A 23,800-nucleotide genomic window follows, 5' to 3' on the forward strand; every position below is an offset into this window, starting at 1 on the left:
CTGCAGCAGCCTAAATATCTCATTGACCAGAAAATTGCTCTTTTGATCTCGTAACTCATTTTGCATCTTCTCCCTTAACGGCCTCCTTGCCTCTACAACTATGCCTGCTCAGAGTTCCAAACTGGCTCCAAGTGTCTACACTCACTATATTAAGTGGCTTTGGCCTGCAGAGGGAGTTTGCTTTCCGGTGCTGTTTCGTTTTTAAAATGCCAGTTTAACTATTCTTTCTGCATTCATGAAAAGCACAGGGGCTTTCATGATTTGCTTTAAATAATAAAATAGACCTCTTCCTTACCCCGTGCGCATTTCAAAATGGATATTTTGAAATCCCCTTTCCTTTTGCCTGCTAAAATCTCCTACCCTATCTGAGGCCTTGTTCTAATTACCCACCTTCCCTAGTGCTGAGAGTGACGTGGAGTCACTGCCCCGAGGGCCTTACAAGCCAGTGAGAGGACAAAACAAAAGCCACCAGCTGAGAATGTGGTTAAAATCCCAGAAGGGCAGTGCCCTTGTGATTTTTTATTGTTGTCGTTGTTTTTGGCCTTTTCTCTTCTCGCTACAGCCTAAGGAAGGGAAGAGGAGAATGTTTAGTAGGCAAACGGAGGAGCTATGTCTTTCAAAGATTCTCTAACGTACACAGGGGGTTGGGGAAAGGACGTGGAAGAGAATGGGGTGGTCAAATGGGAAGCACAATGGGGAGATGCTGCAGACTGAGAGGGCCAATGAAGAAAAAAAGTAAGAGGGAACAGAAGGCAGGCCCGGGCAGAACAAAACACATGCTGCTGGGCTGCACCTAGAGCTGGGGGTGCAGAGTACAGGACGAAGGAGTCGGGAGGGGTGCCCCGAAATGCAGGCTGCTGCCTGCTGTGTAGGGACTATGATGCTCTGCCCGGCTCCTGTCATAATGTTGGCCTTGCTGCTTAATTGAACTACGCTGGCGATTATGAAGGGCCTACAGAGTGGCGTGCTCAAAGGTGATTATCCCAGACCCTTATGAAGTTTACATCCCAAGGCTCCTATTCTACATGCTGAGGATGACAGAGGGCCCTCCACTCTCCTGCCCCGCGACCAGATCTGGATTCAAAGTGAGCAGACATTTTACGCATACTGTAGCCAAGTGCTTTTGATCTTTCGCAGAGCTCAGACTGGAGATAATGCAAAATAACCAGGGAGAAAACACATTTCCACAAAATTTTGATGAAATTCAAAGTAGAATAATTATATATAATAATATATATACTGCCACAAATATATAAATGAATGACTGCATCTGTGTTCCAATAAATCTTCATTTATGGACACAAATGTGAATTTCATATATTTTTCACATTTTATGAAATATGCTTCTTTTGATTTTTTCCTCCCAGTCATTTAAAAATGTAAAAACCATTCTTAGCTTGTGGGCCATACAAAACCAGGTAGGGGACCTGCAGGCCATAGTTTGTCGATCCCAAACCAGCAAAAGTCTGCAAACCAGGGACCAATTGGGCAGATCCAGCCTATATGTGTGTTTTTACTTCTAACAAGATTTTTTCATTGAATCAGTTGCCAGTGTTCTTGTTTTCTAGTTTTTAAATTTATTACCTTTTTCTCTAACTGTGGAAGTAATGTTATACCTACCGTGAAATAATGTGGAATGCCAACATTTTGGTATGTATGCTTTTGGTCTTTTATGTATACATGCTGAACTTTTTATTAGTTAAGATAATGTTTTACAGACAATTGTGTTGTGTTTTTTTTTCACTTAATATCATAGCAAAGGCATTTTATCACATTATTTAAAAATCTTTCATTAACATGACCTTTTATAACTTTATTATGGAAATCATAAACCTATGTAAAGCAGAGAGACTAGTTTAATGAACCCCCTGTGTAGCCATCATCCAGCTTCAGCAATTCTCAACTGCTGGCCAATCTTGTTGCATTTAATTCCCCTTCTGTATTATCATATTTTATCTCTAAATATTTCAGTATGGTTCTCTAAAAGATTCCAAACAATGTCCTTTTTCTTAGGAAATGCTGAAGTATTTAGGGGTAAAGGAGAATGATGTCTGCAATTCACGTGGTTCAGGAAAAAAACATAACTAAGTACGTTAAGTAAATAAATCTATCTGGGATTGGAGTATACAGGAGTTCTTTGTAATTATTTTTCCAACTCTAATATAAGTTTGAAGAATTTCCAAATAAAATTTTTTTTAAATGTAGATAATTATTTTAAATATGGATCACTAAGAAAGAAAAATAACCACAGTACTATTATCATACCAACAAATAATAATTCTTTAATAACATTGAATACCATGGTCAACATTGAAATTTCCTCAAGTCATTTTTTTCAAAGCAATTTATTCAAAAATCACAATTCCAAATAAAGTCAATATTGAGCAGTTGAGATTCTCATAAATTTCATTTACTCTATAGGCTTCCCTCCCTCTCTTTCTTTTATCCTTGCTATTGCTCTAAAAAAAAATTGTTGAAGAACGTTTGCTTTTGTAGTTTCCCCCAGTCTGAAATTTGAAGATTGCATCCCTTGATGTTGTTTAACATGTTCCTCTGTCTCATAGATTTCTCTTAAATTGGTAGTTATATCTAGAGGCTTGATTAGATTCAGCTTCCAATTTTTGAAATTATAAAATCACAGATTTTATATCAATATCCAGAATTTGGCTTTGTTAGAAAATTCCACAGTCTGGCATTCCCAACTGGCAATAATCATCTGGGCCTGGGAAGTGACCCCTCTCTGTCCCCACCCCCACCCCTATATCCTCCACCCACCCATAGAGATGCAATAGGAATTCTCCCACAGGCCCCAGCTCCTACCACCTCCAACAGGCAGCTTCACATATTTATCTGCCTGGCTCCCATAGGCACTCAAACGTTATACCTCTGTTCTAAACATTGCCTCTTTAGGAGCTTTGATTGTCTTTAGGAGCTTTGACTGATGTTAAAATACCACAAGAGACCTTTCAGGAGTTGGTGGAAAATAGAGAAAATGACTTGAACAGGGACTTCCTTAAAATGCTTCAAGGGAAAGAGATAAGCAGCAGTAAAAGGGAAGGCCAAGTGATAGAATTTGGAAAGAACCCAGGATGAGGGAGAGAGAAAAAAAGTAAATAAATAAATATTAAATTAACAGGGTGCTGCAAGTATGGGAGATGGAATGAGTTATGGATTCCCATGTGGGTTTAAAAGGGACAACACTTTAATCTTTTTATGTGATATTATGGTAATACTGAAACCTTAAAAAGAAAGGGGGCAGTAAGCATTAAATTAGCTAATGTCCCATTCAGACAGAACAAGCAGGCAGTTGTAGCATAACAAATTACGTGGGAATTAAACAGCGTGAAGTGGAAAAAAGAGGAAAGCTTCCTAGAAAAGGCCACTGGGAAAGGATCACGAGCCATGATCTGGAGGTGGTGAACCAGTAGAAATTTAAGAGTGGAGAGACTCTCGAAAGTCTAGGGATTTTTCCTCTGATCTGCAAATGTATTGACATGAAACTTAAAAAGATATAGTATAGAAAGTACATCACATTTATTGTTTTGGAAAGAATAAACATTTACAGAAAAGAATAAAATTATGAAAAGTTGGGATGTTCCTGGAAATTTCCAGATAGTTCCCCATACTTAGAAGAATGATTAAGAGAGACAATCTGGGGAAACGGACTTTGGCCCAGTGGTTAGGGCGTCCGTCTACCATATGGGAGGTCCGCGGTTCAAACCCTGGGCCTCCTTGATCCGTGTGGAGCTGGCCATGCGCAGTGCTGATGCGCGCAAGGAGTGCCATGCCACGCAAGGGTGTCCCCCGCGTGGGGGAGCCCCACGCGCAAGGAGTGCGCCCTTGAGGAAAATTGCCCAGCGTGAAAAGAAAGTGCAGCCTGCCCAGGAATGGTGCCGCCCACACTTCCCGTGCCGCTGACGACAACAGAAGCGGACAAAGAAACAAGAAGCAGCAAATAGACACCAAGAACAGACAACCAGGGGAGGGGGGAAATTAAATAAATAAAATAAATCTTTAAAAAAAAAAAAAAAAAAAAAAAAAGAGAGACAATCTGTGACTGGTTATGAGGAAGGGTGGAAAATTTTGAAGGACGGGTTGGTTATATAAGTTTTAGGCCATGGTGTTCGAAACTGTTGCCATGATATTTTAGTTATTAATAATTTGGGGAAATCTCATTCCTTCTGGGGAAACATTTGGCCCTAATGAGAAATAAATGCCATTGTTTGTGATTCCCAACGGAACGTAAGGAGCCATTCACTTGCTAAGCCTCTTAGGAAAGCCAGAACTGACTTGACCTTAACAAGCTGTTGACAGCATCTGATCAAGGAGCCACCTGGAACATGTTAGTGGTACAAGAAGGTGGGCTGTGGAGTCGGACCTGGATTTAAATTCCTGAGCATCGCTAACCACGGGACCCTGGGCAGGCTACGCATAGAAATTTCTAGGGCTGAAGGTTGCTTTAGAAATCCTAACTATGATTCTTCTCCGTCGGATGGAGAGACTCAAGAGCTCAGAAGCCCTGACCTCTAGCACTAATGGCAGCCACAAGAGCTTGTACTTTCAGACTGTCGGCTTGTGTGTGGCAGGCACTATTGTAAATGCTGTACACGAATTACCTCATTTAATTCTCAAAAAAAGGCACTATTATTAACTTAGCCCCATTTTACAGATGAGTCAGCTGAGGCCCAGGGAGATTAAGTAACTTGTCCCAAGTTGTACAGTGTACAGCTTTATAAGTGACAAAGCTGGACTTTAAACTCAGGCAGGCTGAATCCAACAGCCAAGTTACCTTGCTCGATCACCGTCCACCTTCCAATTGCAGGGAAGCAAAGAGAGCAGTGGTTCCTAATCCCTTTGCTTTGGTTTTCATGGAGATCTTTGAAAGATTTCAGAGTTTCGTAAAGACTCAATGGAAACATTTAAACATGCAATTAGACCACAAGTTGCTGTAGGTTGGAATCCACTATTAACTAAGGTTAAGCTCAGGTTTTGTAGAAGTTCTTACTGGCAGTTCAATATACCAAAATATTGCAGTTTTTTTTTTTAAGTGGGAGGATGAATCATTACTTAATAAATGCAACTGAGTGGAGTAGCTTTTTCTAAACCTGTGGCATATGGAGAGAGAATAAGGGGTGCTTGGCATTGAGGTTGGGAACTGCTAGTGTACATGTTGTATGCATGTTGCCCAACCTGCCAGCCTTCAAAACCCTGCCTTTTTTTAATGATCTGATTCTTTAATTTGACATGGAGTCAATATATTTTCCCTTCATTATTATAAAATGTTTTACTGACTTTGTATTTAATAATGAATCTGCCTTATTCATGAAAACAATCACATTCTTAAAACATGGTCAGCAACTAGGGTGCAGGATTGAAACGCTATTCCAGGACAGAAATGAGGCAAAGAACAGACTTTTTATCCTTTTAAGTTAAAGCCTGGGACAAATCATTTCTGAAGAAAACTTATTTAAATAAGATTCAGTACTGTCAGGACACAGAGAATACGGATGATTTTTAAAAAAACAAACGATACAAAACTTGTACATGAGCACATTAGGCTGTGAGCTGCACAAGGAGAGTTTGTGGCAGGGCTCATAAATACTTTTTCAATGCGCAGTCTCTAGATCTTGGAGGAAAGATTCCAGCAGGCAGTCAGTGCCCTTTCTTTAAGGAAGAGGAATGGGTCTTTCGAGTGGAATAGGTTTTAAACATGTTGGAAGATTCAATCTAGGCCTTTCCTGACAACAATGAGGAAGCATAGCTGACACCCTATTCCTGAGAATTTGATAAAATTAAAACTGCGCACGGCTTTCTCCCAATCCGGACTCTCCCAATTGTACAGGGTTTGGCTCTGTCTTGAGGTCTGGATGGGGGTGCCCGGGGACCCCTGCGCCGCACCCGTGCGCGGACCGGCCTTCCGCTTCCAGTACCCGGGCCCTGCGGCCTGGACCCCTAGCCGCTAACTGGGCTGTCCCTGTGCCAGGTTCTGACTGGGTCTTGCGCTCTCCTCCCCGGAGGAATCTGAGGCCGCGGCCCCCTGGGTTGACCTTGGGCTCACGGGCCGCTCGTGTCTGCCGCCGCCGCTCCGGGGTCGGACCCGGGACTCGTGCACCGTCGTGGGTGCCCTCGCCGCCCCCTGGGTGGGGCCCGGGGGCTCGCCGGCCCGTTGCGGCCCCCGACCCCGGGGCCGCCGCGGCCCTCCCGAGGCCTCGCCCTAGGCGCGCCGTCTTCCCCTCCCCGGCGCGCGGGGCCGGGGTCAGGCGGGCATCTTCCCGGCCGGGCCGCGTCCTCTGCCCCGCGCCGGGGGCGGGCCGGGCCGGCAGGGCCGAGCCGCCGGCGTCCATTTTCTGGGCGGTGCTGTGCGGCGCCGAGGCTGGACTCGCGGGTCCGGAAGCGCCATGGACCCCCGGGACGGCGCGCTCGCCGCGCAGGAGCCGAGCCCCGTAAGTGCCCTCGCGAGGACCTGAGGCGGAACCAGGGTGGGCGGGCGCGGCCGGCGGGCGTGGGGCTCGGGGCGCGGCAGCCTGGCCCCTCATCTTCCCAGGGGAAGCCCCGCAACCTGCTGGGAGGACGCTCCTGCAGGCTTTGCAGCTTCGCGGGCGCCGCGAAGCCCGGCTGCCGCGGGAAGGAAGCCCCGCAGGTGCCGGGACTGCGGACCTGCGCCCCGAGGTGGTGGGGGTGGGGGGCGGTGGCGTTCCACGGAGTAGCCGGGCAGGTTGCGCCTCATCCCGAGGCCCAGATGCGCGGCTGTGGCCGAGGGGAGAAGTGTGCACGCGAAGGCTGGGGACGCGTGGGCTCCGGTCCTGCAGGTCGAGAGGCGCGCCGACAGTCGCCCCTCTCCTGTCCTGGGTTGTGCATCGGACCCCAGTCCTGACCCCACAGGAACCTGATGATCTCCTTGGTTCAACACCAGGCCCCCGAAATTGAACGCGGCGCGCCAAGGCGGGCCTGGCCCCGGGGGTTTGCAATCTCAGCCTCCTACTTTTGCAATAGTTAGGTCTGCCCTGTTGGTACAACACAACCGTCCTCTGTTAGCCACTTCTTTGCAAGGTATATAATAAATCATCTTAGATTTTAGTCTGTCGGCGGTTCCCTTTTATAACTCCTGCCCTGCTGTAGGTAAGTGACTAATTCATTCTGGACTTTGTCCCTAATTGAATATCTGCTTTAAGGATCCATTATAGATGATATGTGTTATGGTGCCTTATACATATTTTAAAGGTTAAAGACTTTTCTCCTAATTGTGAGGTTCAGCTACTCAGTCAGGTACTCATAGTTAAGTATAGGAGGGTTTAGTTGGTGGCTTCAGAAAAACTTCTAATGAGTTACTGAATCCAAGTGCAGTGTTTTTCCAAAAAGAGTAGGGGCCCATTAGTGGATTGTGAAATCAAGTTAGTGGTTTGCTACTGGAAATTTTTTAAAAGATATAGACTGTAGATCAGTATAGGAAAGAACAGAACATACCAGAATGCATTGCACATAAGGGTGAATGTTTTATGAGATTTTTGGTTTTCATTTTATATAATACACTTTTTTTTTTTTAAACTTTGGGTGACTGTCAAAAAAAGTTTTTAAAACCCTGACTTAGTGGTTGATAGGCTAGGCTTTGAAATCAGTTGAACCTGGGTTTGAGTTCCAGTTGTAACATAAATCGACTGTGACCTTGAAAAGGTTCTGTCATCTCTTAAGTCTCCTTTCCTTAGCTATAAAATGGGGGAATAGTGTTTCCTCTATCTGAGGAGTGTTACGAAGCGTAAATGAGGTAACATGCCCATCACTTTGTGCAGTGCTTGGCGTACAGTAGGTGTGCAATACATGTTAAAGTTACTGTTATTGCTGAAAATGTTGAATCTGGTATGTAGTCATGGGGGACTGATTTAATTTTTCTTTTTTAGATCTTGATGAAGAGATGGAGGACTCAGAACAGAGGATTTTCAAGTGATTTCTTGCAAAGCACAGGAAATTGACTCAGTTAAGGCTGGTCTGTTCTAACTGAGGTAAGTAATTTTGTGTCTCTCCTTAGTCTGCATGAAATAGGAAATGGCTTTTCTTGAGTGTTTTTACGGATTCATGATAGTGATCTACCAGGCTTTGGGGCTCAGAATGACAATAACATTTAAGTAGCTGTTATTAAGGAGGCATGATGTGTGAGGTCCCTGTGATGACAGGGGAATAGGTGAACAGGGCTTCAGGACAGCTGGTTTCTTATTCCATTTCTGGCAGGGATTGTCATGGGAACTTCTGGAAGTCTCTTCATAGCTTTCTGGCTTCCTCAGGCTGGAAGGACACAGATATATCACCGAGGACCAGAGAGTTTCAGTGATGCTTCAGGGTACCCCAGTGGGATGAAGCAGAGGCAGGACTAGAACTTGAGGCTCGGCTGTTGAGTCATGCAGGCAGCTTCCTGCCTGCTGCGGGGCGAGCAGGGTGCTAGGCGCTGAGGATATGAGTGTGAAGGGCTCACCCCCGGGACACTTCCAGTTCCTGCAGCCCAGCATGCAAACAACTACCGTGGAAGCAGGTGGCGATAATAACAATTGCCATTCATTAAGCACTTGTGTGTGTCGGCAACAAGCTACGAGCTTTAAATGAAGTATTTTAATTTATGCCTCACAATACTACTGTGAGGAAAGGGAGAATGGATATAAAGACTTGAGATAGAAAAGTGGAAGCAGCTCATGGAGTGCTTTGCAGCTCATCCTACATTTAATGTGAGCAGGACACTATGCTAGAGTTCAAGGTAAAGTACCTGCCCTGGAGGAGCTGACAACCCTGAACTCCGAGAGATGTAGCCGGATGGGCACTGCCTGACTTTTGCCCTCCTCCTTTGCTTGCTTCTTCAGCAGTCACTGAGTGGGATCCCAGAGTAAATGATATAACAATGTTCTTGCCTATCGGATCACTTTTTCATTTTTTTCCACTTTAACATATACTTCCATCCATCTGTTAAAAATGTGTGCTTTCAACTTATAAATAATAGTAGAGCCTTATCTGAATTCATTCACTTAATTGTTCATTCAACAAATGTTTATCGAGGTACTCAGATATTCAAGATCAAACAGATTATTATGTTGTTATAATCAGGATATTAGTCATGTTTGGTCTCTTAGCAAGTATTATTTGTTTAACTTAACGGCATTTTCTGTTGTTAATATACTGGAATATCACCTTCCAGTACGTTTGAAATTGACCCATTAAATGGAATTTCAACTGGATATGTAGGAAAACCTTTTAAAAACCTTGACATCTTTAGAAACATCTTACTTCTCTTTTAAATTGGACTTTGTCATTACTGTCACCTGCTTCCAGAGGCCTTTTTATTTGTACACTGAACCCATCAGCAGAGGGAAAAAACAGTTTGACAAGGGGCCTTCATTTGACTTGAAATGTTCCCCTCTTTTAGCATTTGTAGGCCACACAGGGCTGAATGTTAGAAGTATAGCAATTTACGAGGTACTTTTGTTTCATTATAAGAGAAAGATGGTGATTGTGCTGATAATTGCAGTAAGCAATAGAAATTAGAATGCAAGACCTGAATGCTATTTGTAGTAAATTTAACCCAAAATAAGACAAACGAGCTGTTCAATGTGAACATACTTCATACATTTTAAGGAGTTCTAGAAATGTTATACAGCAGATATTTATTGAATAGCTACTAGGAGTGTGACACTGTGGTAGAGAGAAGGAAGGATTCAGCAACAAAAAGACTGTTCCCTTCCCTCTCAGATCCTGTTTTGTAGCTGAGGAAATAAAATATGCAAAAATAACTGTGTGGTAAGTGCCAAGGAAAAAGATTTTTCTGATCTGGAGGAAGAAGACATCTCTTTTCCTCCTAAGGGCCAAGAGACTCTTTCTTGAAGGATGTGGAATTTCAATAAAAAAGATGGGGAGGAGGCATCTGAGATAGGGGGAATAGGGGGAGAGCGAGAAAGTACCAGCATAGTCTGGGACCGGTGGGAGTCCATTTGAGTTGGGACTGGTCTATCCAGGCACCCAGTGGGAAATAAGCTGGAGAAGCAGTCAGTGCTGAAGGTCAGTCATCTTGGATGTCAAGTGCATTAACCACTAAGAGTCATTAAAGATATTTGAACAGGGGGCTGTCACAGGTGTGTTTTAGGAAAATGCTCGAGTGGGTAGCTCACGGAGCTAGATGGTGGAAAGGCAGGACTGAAACCAGAGGCAGGGGGACCAGTTAGAAGGCTACTACAACCCACCGAGGAAAAAGCAAAATGAAAGACCTGAATGGGTGATGCACTGAAATGGGAAAGAAACAGATGCAAAGGAACACTTGACGGAATCTGATATCTTCAGTGGAGAAGGAACAGCTAAAGCTGACCCTGAGATTTCCAGAAAAGTTGCATCCTTGGAGGAAACTTGGAGGAGGTGCGAAACTGCGTTTTAAAGGTGCCCTTCCATGCGCAGCGCTGATGCGTGCAAGGAGTGCTGTGCCACGCAAGGGTGTCCCCCGCGTGGGGGAGCCCCACGCTCAAGGAGTGCGCCCGTGAGGAAAGCTGCCCAGCGTGAAAAGAAAGAGCAGCCTGCCCAGGAATGGTGCCACCCACACTTCCCATGCCGCTGACGACAACAGAAGCGGACAAAGAAACAAGACACAGCAAATAGACACCAAGAACAGACAACCAGGGGGGGGGGGGGATTAAATAAATAAATAAATCTTAAAAAAAATAAATTAATTAAAAAAATAAAGGTGGCCTTGAAGTGTTCAAGCATGGCATTCCCCAGACATGTGGGGCGTTGTGCTCCAGAGGAAGCCAGGGCTAGTTGGGGAGTTACTGGTCTATAGGAAAAAGTCGAGAAGTGTGAGAACACATTTTCCAGAGAGAGAATATAGAGGGAAAAGGTTGAGAACAGAGCCTTTTGAAGACAGAGTAAAGGACCCACAGAAACAGAAGTCTGGCAAGAGAGCAGGGAAGAACCACAGATAAACAGGACTGCAGAAGCCAGCACAAGGGGCTTTCCCCACCCGGAAACCTGGAGCGTCAGACCCTGCAGGGCTTGGGGCTGGGAATGGGCTTTGCGAGGCCCAGGAAGCCCACTGGATCGACAAATGCTAGATTACACATTTATTGGCATTTTCTTTTGTAAGGAAATATGACTTGAAGAATGACTATTAAGTGGTTTCATTTGCATAAATTTGTAAGTTGCACAAATCAGGACTCACTGTTAAAGCTGACCCTAATAACCCTCAAAACACAACATCTGATTACTAAAATTCAGGGTAGTAAATGTGGTTTTAAGAGTAGTCAGATACTTTATCCTGTTGTCAGCAGACCGACCAAAGGTTATTCTTTGATGAAATAAGTCCTTCAAAAATTACGTGCCTGTTGATTTTAAATGTTTCTAAAAGTAATTAAATTCTATCACCTTTTACCTTTTGGGGATGTATGCGTGTGTATGCACATGTGTTTTCATGTGGGTATGAGCTTAGTGCAATGGAATGAGAAGACTGGGGTCAGATAAATCTAGTTTCACAACCTAGTTAGGCCATTTTCCAAGCTCGTGACTTTAGAAAAGTTATTGTCCCCCTAAGCATCACTTTTCCTATCCATAACTCAATTGGATTGTTTTGAAGATTGAGTAATATATTCTTTGGTCAGGGTCTACACAATAAGAGGCATTTAGTAACTGTTGGTTCCTCTTCCCTCACAACCTTGTATAGATAGCATATGTAAATTTATGTGTGCTGTGCATCTACACACGCAGCTTTATTTTTCGGGTTCATTTTAGTGTGTTAATGTTATCATGGAAGGAACATACTTCCCACTATACCTAGTCTCTCCAGTGATAGTTCAAGTGACTTATAAGTTAGTATGGATAAGAGCCCACCTGGGGAGCTTATTTAAAATGTAGGTTCCCAGGCCACTTGCCCAGAGATTGCGAGTCAGTAGGTTTGGGGTGGGGCCTGAGAATCTGCATTTTAACAAGCCTTACAGGTGATGAAGATTAACAAATGTCAATTTCTGGAAAGCTAAGGAGGAAATAAACCTGAGACTTGGAATGCTGATTTCAAATCCTGTTTCTATTAGAATGTAGCTATGTTTCAGAAGCTTTATGTTTTCATCATTAGTATTTATGGATTGTATTTGTGGTAAAATAGAAACAAATGGATCCCAGATACTCAAGGACTGGTGGTGTTATCGAAGCCCTCCATTGCCATCTACTTTATATCCATAGCAGCACTGGGTGACAGGCAGCCCCCAAACCTGCTTTGCTTGTGGAGTAAGTGGTGACACTCTATCGCTATACCCAGAGTTTACAAAAGCCACTCAACTTCAAATGTTTTTAGCAATAACGTGAAATAAGGTGACAGCATTGCACAACCGTGCCTTTAAATTACTGTGATGCATTTATCGATCTGACTCTGTCTCCTGGTTGATAAACATCTCTGTCATTTCCCTCATTGTCTGCGTTGTAGAATCATAAAATCCTTACGCTAAAGTTCATGTTGTTCATCTGTCGCAACCTCATTGTATAGATGAGAATTTCTCTTTCTTCCTTCCTAGTCCTAGCTCTTTTCTCACGTATTCACAACAAAGGATTAAGATACATATGTATATATGTATATATGTATGTATATATGTATATATGTGTATGTATATGTGTAAGTTTGGTGTTTAGGCTATGCACAGAGAATATAAACATTCGACTGGTGTATATTGAATTGAACTTTATGTTACCTATGCATCTTTTAGAAACCAGGTGACTTACTGTGAATGTGTTTATTAAAACTGTGTTGAGTCCTTTTTAAATGCCAGCATCCCATTGATGGTTTGCTTCTTTTGGAAGACGATGTTGATGGCCTGCAATCTTGCCTAGGACCAGGGTTTCTCTGCCTATGCCCCCAGCCCCTGCAGGAAAGGGGCAGAATGGACATTCATGGAAATAATCCTTGTCTCTGCCATCTTCTTAGGCTCTCAGCACAACTTGATGTGGTAGAAATAGGCACAGAGAGGCTCTTGATGGAGCCTAAGTTGTAGAGAGGGGTGCTTCAGCTCTGGAAGCTGGCTGGCTCCAAAGCCTAGCTCCTTTTCACCACACCCCATGCTGTCTCCCGAGCAGCACGCTGAGACTGAGACCCTGTCTCGGATACCATTGTAACCAAAGCATCTTTGACGGCAAGCAACTGGAGCAGAGATAATATGCAAACTTGAACTTGTTCAACAAATATTTCATGATTATCCAGTATATGCCAGGTGCTAGGTTTGGACCCCTGTGGTTGTAAGACCTCCCTATCTCCCTAACCTATCCTTATCCACCATCAGCTGCTGCTCCATGCTTTTCTTTGGAGTGAAAACGTCAGTGGATTTCTGCACTGATCAGATCAGTCCTTTGTGTCTAGCTCTAGCTGTCTGTGCAGGCTAACCTGTTCCCAGTGTGGCAGTGCCAGTAGAAAGTTTAAAACAGCCCCAAGGGGATTGACCAGAGGTACTCAGTAAATGTTTGTTGATTACCCTCTGAGGCCCTGAGGAGCTCTACAGGGGCCTAGGAAAAGAGCCCACACCAGGACTGGAGAGCCTGGAGGCCTGGAACCTGTTACCACTGACTGGCATTGTGACCCTGGGAAGGAAAGGAATTTTGATTGCTTTGTTTCCTTACCTGTAAGGGAGAAGCTTTGGCTCAGTGGTGACTGAGCCTCCTTCCAGCTCTAAGGTATAGTAATTGTATTTCCTTTCCAGCAGGAAAGCAGAGTTCTGGGACAAGGACAGGGGTTCAGCCCACATCTGAGATCTTCCAGGGGTCTGGATTGCAAAGCTCCCTCCCCCTGTCCTCATACGTATACATGAACTAGCCGGACTTGAAGTCTGCCTTTAACTCCACACACTTTTGAGGAAACTGCATGAATTTAAGGGTGGGAGATTGTCCGCTCTGGAGAAAAGGAAGATTCTTACAGGAAAATTGGGACTGGTTGGGAATCGATCAAAAGATGACAAAATAGGGGGTCAGGAATCATAGGATTTTCACATTTTATGGCTGGAAAGAATCGTAGGAATAAACCAGCCCAAAGTCTTCACATGCCAGAAAAAGTAACGGGAGTCAGGTGAGGTCATAGGCCTTGTTCAAGTTCACATACTTAGTGGTAAACTGGGAACAGAACCCATGGTCCTACGTGCCCAGTCTCTGAAGGCAGATTATCAGCAGTGCCCGGAGATGGTGGGCAGCAGGTGACACTTAAAGAGGGCCTGGAACTGTTCAGTGGAAGAGAGCTGACCGGATGTCTGCTGAGATTCCAGCAGCCGAACAGTAGAACGTGATACGCAACTTCCGGTCCAGTTGAAGCTCTTGGATTCTTGCCCACTTTGTTTTTGCATTTTTATATTTCTTTATAGAGGTTCTCCCCCAATTGTATACTCTTTAAGCCCAACAAGACCTGGATCAGTCCTTGATTTTGTGACTTGGTTACAATTCTAAAAAGGTAGCTGGACTTTTTTCTCTTTCTTTTTTTCTTTTGACTCTTTCTTGGCCCTTTCAGAGTACACATTCTGTGAACAGGTAGTCAAGAAAATTTCTTTTTAAACTGCGAGAGGCAGAAGGCTAATTGTTTCTTGTTTGTTTGTTTGTTTTAGGAGGTACCGGGGATTGAACCCAGGACCTCCTACATGTGAAGCAGGCAATCAACCACTGAGCTACACCCGCTCCGCCATTTCCTGTTTTTCAAAAAGACATTTTTCCTCTCTTATGTAAGTGAGAATTACAACTTATACAACAATTAAATTTTTTAATTTATTTTTTTTATTAGAGAAGTAGTGAGTTTACGAAACAGTCGTGCATAATGTACAGAATTCCCCTACATCACCCCTCCACCAACACCTTACATTGTTGTGGAACATTTGTTACAGATTATGAAAGAATGTGATCAGACTATTATCACTAGCTATGGTCCATAGCATACCCTCGGTATATTTTTCCCATACATCCCCTGTTATTAATACTATTTTTAGTATTGTACACTTGTACAACAATTAAATTTTGAGAGGAATTAAACGTTTTCTCAAGGAGTATGAATAGGAAGACCTATTTTGCTGGCCACTACTCTGTGCATGTTCATTGCAGGGTGCATTTCCTTGAAATCCCATAACTCTTAAGTCCCAAAGGGGTATCCCAGGTTATTTCAGCAACCCACAAAAGCAGGCTTTGTGCACGACGAGAGACACAGGAGCGATCACTTCCTGCTTTGTGCATTGGATTTTCTCACTTTGTTTGTGTTATTTTTCCCGTTCATGTGTTAGAACAACGTCTGATTATTTGTAGGGTTGATTACAGTTAGATAATGAGACCACCAATTCAGTGAAAAACAAAGCTGAAATGTATGCTCTTGCCAGGCAGGGGAGACTTGTCTTCAGATCCTTAGTCCCCCCAAACCTGTGTGTGTTTGCATAAGCTGACGAGCTCTGATAGAGCACTGCTTGGCTCCCAGACCAAAGTGAGGATTTCCTTTTTTCACAAACATACTCAGCATTTTGGTCTGTTCCATCTTAAACCTATTCATTCCAGTCTCGTAGCCCCTGAGCCGAACTCAAAGAGCAGGTTTTTCCAGGTCTCCCTGCTGTTGCCAGTGCTCACCCATGGAAGCCGTGGACAGCAGCTGCAGCTGAACACGGTTGCCTGGTTCTGGTGCTGAGCCACGCTCTCTGTGGTGGTGGACTGATGTGAGGTCCACCTTTGCCTTAACAAGGGGTACTGAGGGGTACTGGAGGACCCCTTTGAGGAAGCAGAGGGCACCAGGTAGACTGCAGAAGCAATGACATGCAAATAAAAAGAAGTCCTGAATGGGGTTTCACTTGGACTTTAGAGAACTGGCCTACCCCTTTAGCTGCGCTAAATAGGGTTAAAAACAAACAACTGGCCTTTTAAAGTGTTCCTTTCAAGGTCTAGCAATTCTGGAGTTTCTTTGTTACATGCTCTGAGTTGGCTTTTTGCACAGAAACACCGAAGTTTCTGGGGAAAACCTTTTTTTCCCCCTACATTGTTTCGGCACCACTGTTTCTTAGCCTGTTTTGTTGTGAACTTACCATTCTCAATATTTGCTTCCCTTTATGACTTTTTCAGGAAATCAATCAAGAACTTTTTTGTCTTGTATGAATTATCTATTTTAAGACTTTCTTTTCTATTTAAAGTTAAGAGTTTCTGGTGACTTATGCTTCCATTTTAAGAAATACATTCTCAGATCTTTTAATTTCTTTTATGAAGTTTAAGTACTAGTCTTACCTACAATCCTAGCAGCTACCTTACATTAAACATGACCTGTTTTTCCCCCTCGAGGTTTCCTTGCTCAGGGAGAATAATAAAAGTTCTGGTGATTAGTCATTGTGGCGTTCAGCAAACAAATACTTTGGAGGCCATGATTTATGTTTCTGGTTGAAAAAAATGCGGTGTGTGTCTCTCTAGACTATTACCCTTGTGAAAGGTAAGTGCCCTGTATTTTGAGAAGATCTCCTGGGTGCCCTGTTTGTCGTGTTAAGGTTTCTAAAACCCGGTGGCCATTTTCTGTGGGTTTGAATCCCTGTGTGAAACTCCGCCCACTGTGGAGTCGATGAACATTTGTTTTCTAAAATGAAAGCACAAGCAGAAGAAACTCGAGCTGTTCTCTTTAGATTTTTAAAAATCCTTATACTTAAAGCATAACTTTCCCGAACAGCATATTGTGGGTTTTTACCTGCAGTGGGCTTGGGATTTTGTGTGGGGTGTTTTACTTTATAAAAAATTTCCATAGCTTATATATTGAGGCAATTGCCGCCTCTTTTACCCCAGATGATTTCATTCTGAAACAGGTGAGCAGAGGAACTGTTTGGATACCTGACTACTGCCAGAAAACTTCATTAAATTTTAATTAAGTTTTGTTTTGGGCAGAATTGGCAAAAGCTAACTGGAACTTAGTTCTTTGAATACACAACCCCCGACTATTTTTCCCAGTTGAAGCCTTTTATCCAAACCACTGTGCCCCCATGTGTGTGACCAGCCAGAGTTTCCGTAGCATTTCCGCAGCAGACAAGCTCTCGCACCTAGCCATACCCACACACCTGCCGGTGGGCTTGCCTGACAGCCCTGCCGATAACCCCCGTCTCCTGAACCCTGGGAAGACGTGCCTGTGCTTCCGAATCCCGCACGGTGGTCTGTGCTGTGCTGCCACGTCTGGCCTCCCTCCAGAGATTCCATTGTTGCCCACAGTGGCTTCAAATAGGAAAAACGGGAGGTGGAGGAGAAAAGACGGAAAACATGGGAGGAGGACTTGCAGAAACCAAGGGAGAAGGAAATGTATGTGCACGTATGTAAGTGGCCCCAAATGAGCATCTGAGGCCCAGGCCCCATAAAAATGACCTCTGCACGTTGGTATCGTTGTGTCTAGAAGCAGGTGGGAAACCACTGCGTGTGTGGGGCTGTCTTTTGACACCAGGGAGGAGGCCCAACTGAGCCCCTGGAGGGCCCCACTAGCACCAGGGAAGGTGTGGGCTGCTCTCCAGACTGAGGCCTGCTGCCTTGGGTTGACACCACTGTCCCACTGAGCCTTTCTCGCAGATTCTCTGAGGACACTGTGATCTTGGTGGATATGCTTTATTGCATTGACCTTGCTTTGAAGTCCTGGGACTACCAAGTGGTCCAGGCCCCATCTCAGTGCTCTGTTTTTAGGAATGATTGTATTTGTGTGGTAAGGACATAAAGCATGATAACCAACGCAGAATACTTTTCACCCAATAAGAAGCTACCGATTAAGGCCTGTGCATTGCTCGGCAATTAATTGCTTTCCCATTACAACAATAGTTCATGAAGAATAAGGGACCTCTTTTTAAAAAGGTGATCTGGGTGCCTCTGACAGTGTAAATCTGATCTCATACAGGGCTTATTAGGAGCAGACTGTAATGAAAATGACCTGAGCAAAGTGAAAAGTTTGATGTCTGCCAGTCTTCTTCCTGGGCAGGAAGTCTTCAGGGGGAAGAACAAACCTGAGCGATACTGAAGAAATCTTATGAGGCTTCTCACCACCTATGCTTCACTAAGATGTAGCACTTCAGTAGTTTTGAGAGCTAGAACACTGATATCTTGCTTTTTAAATTTTAGGATAATGAGTTACTGTACAAAAATTGAAAACTTCCAGGTAGAACAAAACCTGTGAGTGATGTATGCTTATGTTATTATAGGTCAAGTATTTAAAACTCAGATACCTAAAGGGGCAGAAAGATAATATGAAGGTTTAAAGTGGGGCTGTGTGTAAACAGGAGTGGTTAGATTGTGGCTAACTGGAGGGCATTACAATATTTTAAAAAATTGGACGGTGGGTTCCAGGAGGTTCCTAAGTGAGAAAAGAAAGAAAGAATTCAACAAGTCCCAGGGGCTGAACTCATTTTTCTGTTTCTCTGAGTGTTGTATCCACGCCGCCTTATACTAGAACAGACACTTCTTAGGAAAACAAAACTCTGTTTTGATGAACATATTAAAAATTTCTTAGTAGTAGTAGTAGGCATTGGCATTAATTGAACACTTGCTAAGCTCTCTACATTTGTTTCCTTATTTAACTATCACAGTAATCCTCTCAGATATTACTATTCCCGTTTTACAGAACCAATGAAACACAATGCCATGACTAGGTAAATAAGGCAGGATGGCAGAGAAGGCAAAATAGAGTGCATAGGTAATCACCTGATAATTGGTGTGTTAGTAGTGGATAGCCTGGTCAGGAAAAACTGGTTGAATTGGTTAAAAAAGCTAATGATATGTAGTTTATTGAGAGGCAACTATGTTTGACACTGAATTTAGCAGAAAACAAACACAACCGTTAAACATGCCAGTCAAAAGATGAGATAGTGGACTATATTAACATTTGGAATCATAAAAATATAGTCTTCCTTTTTAAGTATGGCAGAGAGATCACAAGATCTGGGTTCAAAACCCAACCCTGCCAATTGCAAGCTGCATAGTGCGGTGATTTCAGCTTAATTTTTCTGAGCTTCCATATCCTCATCTTTGAAATGGAAGTATTATTTCAGGGTCTGCAGTGGTGTTGTGAGAAGGAAAACGAAGTCATATTTATGAAAGTGATTTTTAAATGACACAGGCTAAACAGGAAAAGGCTGAGTGTTCTAGGCTTCGTTCCGAATTTGGCCCAGAAAGTTGGCCTTCTTGGGAGGGGTCAGGACAAGGAAGGTGCTGTGTAAGCGGTTACGTAGCCCTGAAACAATCGCAGGCTGTCTGAATCCAAGGGAGGGGCAGGGTACGGGCGTGCTGGGGTGTGAGCCCAAGGAAAGTAAAAGGAATGAGCTAGTTAGGAAGGATGAGGGGGGTTAGAACAGTAGCGTCTTGCTGCGCTAATTGAAATGACAATGTTGAGGGGGAACGTAATTGGTCAGGGTTTGCATTGGGTCACCTGTGACCAAAGACCAGCCTGGGGACCACAGATCACCTCCAGGGAGCTTGGCATCTTGTTCTTTTGCTCTCAAGAGCAGTCCCAACAACTTGAGCCCCAGCCACCCTGAAGTGTTCTGGATCTGAATTGAACAGTCCACTTAACCTGCGACTCAGTGTCTTGATTCTGAACATATCAGTGTATTAACGTAGTAACATGGCCAGAGGTGTTCTTCACTGGATCACTTGCTGATAGTGTGGATTCAACTTCCTCGAAACCAAGGCTTTATCTTTTTGTTCCAGTAGATTGAAAAAGGTTTTCCAAGTTGTCATTAGCATAATAGCACTGATAGCAAAATAATTTGCAGGGGCGAGGAGAATTATCACGTTCTCCTCCTTTTAGAAAGGGGCACAGAACCCAGTCATGCCTTTTGGTCATGAGACTCTGATTCAGTGTTGGTGGTGGCCTCTATTTTGAATTCTTGTTGAGGTTCCAAAGGAAGTCTGACGTGCATGCTCTGCTGAGAACACCATTATAAGCTCACATTACAACGACTTCTCCACTCTTACCAATGGCTGCTTGATGGGAAAAGGCTTGTGCGTGGCTTTGGAGGGGGTCATAGATTCATAGATTGGTGCACACGGAAGCATGAGCATCCACAGTCCATGAGCCATGGGCTCAGCTGTGCTGCTCAGCCAGCACCGTCTCCAGGTGAGCTGCTCAGGAGAGGAGCCGTGTGAGGGACATTGGGAGGAACTAAAAGCACTATGCAAGGTGTCCCATGGGGGTGGGGGAAGGAAGGGCATCATGGGGAAACACTATACCCACGTGTTGCCTACTTTTTTTTAAAAAGTGATTTAGGTGGGGGTTTTTTTGTTTGTTTTAAGTTAATTGTAAATAGTTTTGCCAATTCAGTATAAGTGTTAATACTTGGGAGACAGAGACCAAATCCCTAGAGTTTGATCAAAGCCTTTTGGTGAAGGTTGGAGGATGGTTTTTCTCCTCCCTTTGAGCCAAAGAGGTAATAAGTGTTTTTTTGGTTGTTGTTTTTTTTCCTTTCAGTGTCCCAAAGCTGTGTTTCAATGTTTTAACTTATTTGAGCAGAAACACCTTTGTGAGCAGTGGATGGCCCTGGCTTGTCTCGAGCAGTTCAGCCTTAGGCCAGCAGTGTTGATTTGTTTTTTTATTGCTGTTTTTTCCCCATATCAGAACAGGTTTCTTGACTTTTTTATGCTCAGCAAATATACTGACCCCCGTTACTACAGGTGAGAAACAGCAGGACAGATCATGCTGACCTAGCACAGGTACTGTGGCCTCAATAAAGCTTTGTGTTGGGCAGCTTTTTGTTTTTTTCAGTAATAAAGATTTACTAAAACCTATCATGTGCCATGTGCCATGTGCCATGCTGGGTCTTACAGAAATTGTGGTGAACATTCTCAGCCCTCACAGAATTTATTCTCTGGTGGAAAAACACACATTTGCCAGGTAAATTCTAATTAGAAAAGTAGTGAGTACTATAAAAGAAAAGGACATGAGAGTGCATAACCTCACCCTAATGGGACGAGGGGCCGTTGGCTGGAGAGCAGGGTGGGCTGCTGCTGGGGCTAGAAGGGCATCCCGGGCTAGAGAGGCAGCATGTGCAAAGGCCTGAGGTGGGAAGGACCTGGGCATATTCGAGGAGCAGGAAGAAGTCTGGTGTGGGTTCAGTGTCGGGAGGTGAGGCCAAATCAGAGAGGATCTCCTAAGCCACGGTAAGGACACTGGAGTTTGGATTTGGGATTTGGATGAGCCTCGCTCGCCACGCCTCGACTCTGTGTTGGCCAGGAGACTCTTCCCGCTGTCAGGAAGAAGGCTCACACCAGAAGCCAGCCCCACTGTGGAGCTTCTCTTCCCCAGTGCTCCCCTAGGGCTTCACACCACTGGTTTCTAGCATACGCCTCATGATCCCCGAGACTGCATCACCCCCAGGCCTGCGATGAGAATGTAAGTCTAAATACTTACGGGGTGCGGGGAATTCAAAACACATCCTCCTGCATTCACGTCAGATGAGCAGATCCTGGCTGTGAGAATGTTTTCTGGGATGGGGGCTAGATGCTATGACCGAGTGGTGTTGGGTGGCACCTTCACCCCACTGCACCTGTGACCAGCCAGCAATGAAGGGTCCCAGCCCGAGGCCTGTGGCCCAGCAGCTTGTCTGGCTCTCAGGGACCTTCATGGCACACTTCCTTCGTGACTGGCAGCATCTTTCAGAGACCTTTGTACCTGGCCGGCAGTCCCCCACTGGCCCTGCCTGTTGATTCCCACCCTGCGTCTCTTCCTGCTACAGGCTTCTCTACCAGTGATCTTGTGTGCCTGTGGTTTTGGACTCATTGCAGGGCCATTTTGAGTTGGATGGAGCAAGTCACCCTGCTGTGACTTCCTTACACTGTGTATGAGTACCCATGTGTGAGGAAGCAGAGTGCAGTGGAAATTGGAAAGTATAGACTCTGCGCCCCCACTAGAAATTATAGGCTCTCCTGCTTCTCTGGGCCTTGGTTTCCACATCTATACTACAGGCATGATACTACTATCAGTCTCCATTTGTTGGGCATCGACTCTTTAATTCACTTAATCCTATGAGGTATATAGCAGTATCTTCATTTTATGTACCTGCCTTACAGGATTGTGGAGAAGATGAAATGAATTAATGTATGAAGTGCTTCATTTGCTGAAATGTATCAAATAAAAGTAATTATATTAAAAACTGATTGGGGGAAGCAGACTTGGCCCAGTGGTTAGGGCGTCCGCCTACCACATGGAAGGTCCACGGTTCAAACCCCAGGCCTTCTTGACCCATGTGGTGCTGGCCCATGCACAGTGCTGTTGCGTGCAAGGAGTGCCCTGCCACGCAGGGGTGTCCCATGTGCAAGAAGTATGCCCCGTAAGAAGAGCTGCCCAGTGCAAAAGAAAGTGCAGCCTGCCCATGAATGGCACCGCACACACATGGAGTGCTGACACAAGAAGATGACACAACAAAAAGAAACACAGATTCCCGGTGCCGCTGATAAGGATAGAAGCTGTCACAGAAGAACACACAGCGAATGGAGAGCAGACAACTGGGGGCGGGCGGAAGAGGAGAGAAATAAATTTTAAAAAAAAAATCTTAAAAAAAAAAAAAAGTGATTGGGGGATGCAGATTTGGCTCAACTGATACAGCATCTGCCTACCATATAGGAGGTCCAGGGTTCAAACCCAGGGCCTCCTGACCCATGTGGTGAGCTGGCCCACACGCAGTGCTGATGTGCGCAAGGAGTGCCATGCCACTCAGCGTCCCCTGCATAGGGGAGCCCCATGTGCAAGGAGTGTAAACCGCAAGGAGAGCCGCCCCACGTGAAAAAAGTGCAGCCTGCCCAGGGGTGGTGCTGCACATACACAGAGCAGACACAGCAAGATGACGCAACAAAAAGAAACACAGATTTCCGGTGCCACTGACAAGAACGCAAGTGGACACAGAAGAACACAGCAAAAAACAGGGGCGGGGTGGGTGAGAAGGGGAGAGAAATTTAAAAATATATAAAAAAACTGGAGAAGACAGTTGAAAACTGTAATTGGCTATATTTTTGGTGGCTATCCTTATATAATGCTGATTTACAAACCTATTTATTTATAATACAGAGCCTTGTTAAATAAATATTTATGAGGGCCTACTATATGCCAGACACTGTTCCAGATGCATCAGCGAAGAAAAAGTAGAGTGTTGCCCTTATGGGGACAATAAAAAATAAATTAAAAAAAAAAAACAAAACTAAATTATGTAGAATATAGGAAGGCTGTGGGTGGTGTGGGAAAAAAGCAGCAGCAGAGCAGGATAAGAGGGATCTGGAGTGTGGGAGAGGCAGACAGTTTGCTTTTTAAATGCGGGTGAGCCTCATTCATGTTCTAGGTGCATAGCCACTCCACTTGCCCGTTCCCCAGATAGTTACTGAGCGCCTGCCATGTCCTGGGGCCTGGAGATGTGGCAGTCAACAGGGATGGACAAGGCCTCTTCCCTTCTGGAGCTCTTTTTCTGGTGAGCAAAATGGTTAGTAAACAAGCAGGCAAATACAGGGGATAATTGCAAGGCGCAGTAAATGGCATGAAGGAAATAAAGCAATGTGAGGCCAAATAAAGGAGAGGGAGCAAGCGGTGAGGTGGGATGGTCCCTCCAAGGTGACATTTGAGCTGGGCCTGAAAGATGAGAGTGAGCCAGCTGGCCGTGGGCAGTGCTGGAACAAGCGAATTCCAAAGGCCTGGGGGCCGGAAGAGGCGTGGCGGGGAGTGAGCAAAGAGAGACCTGCGTGGCACGCACTGCGGAGCACAGAGGACCCAGGGCGGGTGAGAGCAAAGCCAGTGAGTCTGGGAGCATGAATAGGGCCTCTGATGGTGCAGGGCCTTGCAGGCCATGGCGAAGGGGTCTGGATTTTATTC

General features: G+C 44.6%; 1 protein-coding gene across 10 annotated transcripts in view; it reads left to right on the top strand.

The window, feature by feature from the left end:
- Positions 1-23,800, top strand: part of ZBTB38 (zinc finger and BTB domain containing 38) — a 65,156-nt gene that overhangs the window by 23,992 nt on the left and 17,364 nt on the right. For 4 of the 10 annotated variants that reach the window (XM_058295077.2, XM_058295078.2, XM_058295083.2 and 1 more), the window contains 2 exons: positions 7,896-7,997; positions 14,583-14,696. The gene's annotated coding sequence lies outside the window, so the exon portion shown is untranslated. Of the gene's footprint in view, positions 1-6,304; positions 6,444-7,895; positions 7,998-14,582; positions 14,697-23,800 lie in introns of those variants that run through there. The other 6 variants (XM_058295075.2, XM_058295079.2, XM_058295080.2 and 3 more) reach the window with 3 other exon arrangements.

The sequence above is a fragment of the Dasypus novemcinctus genome, chromosome 4, assembly GCF_030445035.2.
Source record: "Dasypus novemcinctus isolate mDasNov1 chromosome 4, mDasNov1.1.hap2, whole genome shotgun sequence".
NCBI lineage: Eukaryota > Metazoa > Chordata > Mammalia > Cingulata > Dasypodidae > Dasypus > Dasypus novemcinctus.